The sequence below is a fragment of the Lactuca serriola genome, chromosome 5, assembly GCF_051521515.1.
Source record: "Lactuca serriola cultivar US96UC23 chromosome 5, Lser_US96UC23_V15, whole genome shotgun sequence".
Taxonomy (NCBI): Eukaryota; Viridiplantae; Streptophyta; class Magnoliopsida; order Asterales; family Asteraceae; genus Lactuca; species Lactuca serriola.
This window is the reverse complement of record NC_136412.1, coordinates 323,861,839-323,866,689: the sequence shown is the minus strand read 5'-3', so window position 1 is coordinate 323,866,689 and position 4,851 is coordinate 323,861,839. Positions and strand designations below refer to the sequence as shown.

The 4,851-nt window shown below is 36.6% G+C and overlaps 1 non-coding gene across 1 annotated transcript; it reads right to left on the bottom strand.

Annotated features, from left to right (window-relative positions):
• Nucleotides 1-4,083: 4,083 nt before the first annotated feature.
• On the bottom strand, nt 4,084-4,190 carry LOC145056174 (small nucleolar RNA R71). Its single transcript, XR_013685706.1, has one exon. It is a non-coding gene; the product is annotated as a small nucleolar RNA R71 (small nucleolar RNA).
• Nucleotides 4,191-4,851: the final 661 nt, after the last annotated feature.

Genomic DNA, 4,851 nt, shown 5'->3' with positions numbered 1-4,851 from the left:
CACCTTGAGGGTAAAGAGGTTTTCTGCGGATGGATTCGGAGGGTTGCATAAAATGAGCATAGTTCGGGGTGAGTGGGTGAATGTTTATGAGGATTGTGAGTATTTGGAATATGGGGGGTTATTTAGGAAAAATTTTAGACACAAATGCATGCGTTGCGGTCTTGGCATAATGGCTGGGTTAGATTGGAGTTGTTATACATAATTCTAATATGATTAAAATTCAGTTTTGCTTGGGGGCAAGCAAAAGACAAGTGTGGGGTATTTTGATATGTGCATATTTAGTGTGTATTTAGTATAGTTTTTTATTCATATATTAGCTAAATTATCGCATATTATGGACAAAAGGTACTTAAAAGTGTTAAATTATGGTTTTCAGTCCAAAGATGAAGTTCGGAAGTAAAAGGAAGCAAGAGAAGCGGTAAGAAGATTGAGAGTGGAACGAAGAAGGAAAACACTGAAAAAGAAGCTTCTACTCGTCGAGTCATATATCTACTCGACGAGTCCGGTCGAGGAATCAGAAGGATAACGACTCGGGATTCCAGATAGTTATCGCAATACGTAGAATGTGAGAGGGACTCGATGAGTCACCACTTGACTCGACGAGTCGAACCGCTTATTTAAAGATTATTCCACAGATCGAGAGCAAGAAGTTCGGGGACGATTCAGAAGTGCTTAGCTGCGAATAAGAAACCAGAAGAACCCTAGAAGTCGACCAAGGAAGCTAGAATCCAATTCCGGGAGTAATTAAGGCATAATTCCACCATTCTATTTGTTTCTTTTGTTTTGTCAACATGATTAAGCAACTTGAACTTATTTGTTTGCTGTTATTTACCTTAGTTATGAGCTAAATTCTTTAAACTTCTATTTAGGGATACGAAATTGGTAATATGGTTTGATTCTTGGTAGGATTAATTCTATGTTGGTTAATTTAGTTATTTTAGCTTGCTAAAGAACCTTGTGTATGAAGGATAATTGATTTTCTGTTAATAGGGAGATAATTAATTAGCATGAACATCTATTAGTTATCAATCTCATATGCTTGGTGAACACTTTTAGTCATATGTCTAGTGTAATGAACATGAAACTAGGATTAATAAGAAAATCAAGTAAATTTATGTGCAAGCTTGTGAGATGACCATTAAACAAGAAGTTAATTAAAAGATAAATTAATTAGCTATTGCAAGTCTAACTTAACCCGAATATTATATCTAGTAAATTTAATTGAAATAGACAACTGGCCATTGTTTAAATTGATTTATTTGCTAAGGATTAATGAAGTGAATACGGAATTAATCAATTGAATCGGTAACTAGCAAAAGAATTAATCCATTGCACTTTTACCTTGAAATCAACCATAGGATCAATTAAGTTGAACTAAATAGAAGTACTTCTCCGTTATTGAATCTAGTCAAGTCTTTGTTTTCTAGTTTAAGTTAGTAATAATTAGTAAGTTTCTAGTCTTGTAAAACTAGAGAAAACCCCTACTTATTAGTTAAATTAGATAAATTAGGTTTTAGTATTTAATTTGCCGTTCCCTGTGTTCGATACCCTACTTGCTTGAACTATACCACAATTGATAGGTTCACTGCCTTTTGTGTGTTATTTGATAATTAAAAGTAGGTTTAAAACTAGTGGGTTTTACACACATCAATCCTCTTCATGCCCAGGTGGATTGAGTATTTTTGATCTATGTGTGTCTCGCAACAGTGTGTCACAAACACCACCCACCTTAGGGACCCATAGTCACCCTAAAAGGTCATGAGTCCCAGATTGTCCTCTACTAAACATGTTTGTTGCTTCACCATTATTTCACTTTTGACATGGTCGTCTTTCAAACCCTTCGCCTAAGCATCCTGAATCTACTCAAATATTCCTAGTACTACAACCAACCCCATAAATTTCAAATGAAAATACACCCTCGGCTCCTTACGACTTAGAGCATTAGCTACCGCATTTGCTTTCCCGGGATGATAACTAATCTCACAATTGTATCCTACAAGAAACTCAACCCATTGATACGTGCATATTTAGTTCATATTAAATGTAAATTTTTATTCATTTATTAGCTAAATTATTGCATTTCATGGACAAAAGGTACTTAAAAGTGTTTGAATTATGTTTTCAGTCCAAAAGTGAAGCTCGGAAGCAGGAGAAGCGGTTGAGAGCTCGAGAATGGATCAAAGAAGAAAAACACTAAAAATAACGCCTACTCGGCGAGTAGGGTCGACTACTCGGCGAGTCCACACGAATATTCGAGAAGATAAAGACTCGGGGACCCAAAGACTTATCGCATACGGGGACTGACAGATGGACTCGACGAGTCGATTCGTATATATAAAGATAACTTCTCAGAACGATGGAGAGGAATACTGGAATGATTTAGAGGAGTTCAGCTGCGATTAAAGAGTCAGAAAAACCCTAGAGGACGAAGATACAAGCTAGAATTCAATTCCGAAGGAGATTTGAGGCAAATTTCATCATTCTACTTAATCTTTTGTTTTGTCATTATGGTTAAACAATTAGAATCTGCTTGTTTGCTGTTATTTACTTCAATTATGAGCTAAAACTTTTAGACTTCTGTTTGGGGATACAAAATTGATACTATGGTTTGATTCTTGGTAGGATTAACTTAAAGTTGGTGATTTTTGTTATTTTAGCTTGCTAAAGAACCTTATGTGTGAATGATAATTAATTTTCTGTTAATAGGAAGGTAATTGACTAGCATGAACATCTATTAATTATCAACCTCATATGCTATGTGATCACTTTGTTATATGTCTAGGATTAATGAACATGAAACTAGAGTTAATAAGAAAATTGAGTAAATTCATGTGTGAGCTTGTGTGATGACCATCAACAAGAAGTTAACTAAAAGACTAAATTAGTTAACTATTGCAAGTCTAAATTAACCCGAATAATTAATCTAGTGAATTCAATTGAATTAGACAACTGGCCACTGTTTAAGATAGTTTATTTGCTAAGGATTAGTGTAGTGAATGCGAATCTAATCACTTGAATCGGTAACCAACAAAAGAGTTAAACCATTGCACCATTACCTTGAAATCAACCATAGGATCAATTGAGTTGAACTAAACAGAAGTTCCTTCCCATTATTGAATCTAGTTAATTCTTTGTTTTTTTAAGTTTTAGATTAAGTAATAGTTAGTAAGTTTTCTAGTCTTGTAAAACTAGAGAAAACCCCCTACTTATTAATTAATTTAGATAGAATTAGTTTTTAGTTTTAATTTTCCGTTCCCTGTGTTCGATACCCTACTTATTTAACTATACCACAATTGATAGGTCCACTGCCTTTGTGTGTTATTTTATAATTAAAAGTAGGTTTAAAACTAAGTGAGTTTGCACACATCAAGTTTTTGGCGCCGTTGCCGGGGAACAGTTCTAAAATTAACGTTAAATTCTAATTTAATCGATCCTTTGTGTGGGATTTATCTTACACAAAGTTAATTAAAAGGTAATTCAGTAAGTAGTATAAGTTTTAATGAAAATCCATTTTTAAAGTTACTAGAAATGTTTTTTTTTCTATTTTTGCCTTGAACTCGCCGAGTGCACTCGTGCCGACTCGGCGAGTACATCGCTATTACAGTTTTAATTTTTTATTTTATTTTTGTTCTTTTTACGCGTTTTCTATTTTGTTTACAGTTGTTTCATGACCCGAGGATCTGATACACCTCTGGTCCCTCCTCTTGAAGACCCGGAATCCACACTAAGGAGGAGCAAATGCAAAACCGTTGGAGAATCCGCTTCTTCAAAGAACTCGCCACTCAAAAACCTCAAATCCGTTTTCAACAAGAAGAGGAGCAGCAAATCAGGAGCATCCAGTGCCTCTTTGACAATCAGAGACCCAATTCAAGAAGACACCGAGTACGAGACCGAGGAAGAAGAAGAACCCACATACGAGCACGAATCTGAGTTTGAAGACGATTTAGATATCACTATGGCTAATATCGATGAAGTCCCCATGGGGGAATGGAAGAAGAGGATGCGCGATGACACCGGCCCGGGACTTGGGCCAAGATGAAGGAAGAATTCATTGATCACTTTTGCCCGCCCTCCAAAATAGCCAAACTAAAGAAAGCCATTGCCAACTTCGAGCAACAACCCAGAGAATCTCTTTATGAAGCTTGGGAAAGATACAAGAGCTAGCTTAGAAATTGTCCACACCATGACCTCAATAGCCAACAAGAGGTCTCCATTTTCTATGATGGAGTCAATGTCACCACAAGGCAATTGCTCGATTCACAAGGCCCGCTCACGAAGAATGCTCCCCCGGTAATCAAGGAGTTAATTGAAGAATTCTCTAAGCATTCTAGAGAATACCACAATCCAAGAAATGAAGTAAGTCGGGGGGTAGTGAACTCGGCAAATGATAGCATGGCGGCGGTGATAGCCAAACTCGATAGTCTAGATAGAAGAATGAAAAAAATGGATCAAACAATCCATGCTATTCCGGTTGGATGTGAGAATTGTAGAGGGCCCCATCTCACAAAGGATTGTGATTTGGATGAAAATGGAAATAAGAAGGCTCAAGTGTTCTACTCAAGTGGCGATAGATACGACGAGAATTGGCGGAAACCGAAGAAGGAATGGCTCCCATACGAAGAATACAAGAAGGCTAAGGAGGAGAAATACAAGCAGAAAGAGAGGGGATTTTATCAAAAGGAAGAATCGGTAATGGAAAAGAAAGCCTATTTAGAAGAATTTTTCACTAGATTCATAGCCGCGTCCGAAAAGAGACACAATGATCATGATGCTGCAATACACGAGACCAGAAATATGCTAAGGAATCAGCAGGCATCCATTCTCAACATTGAGAAATAGCTGGGACAACTT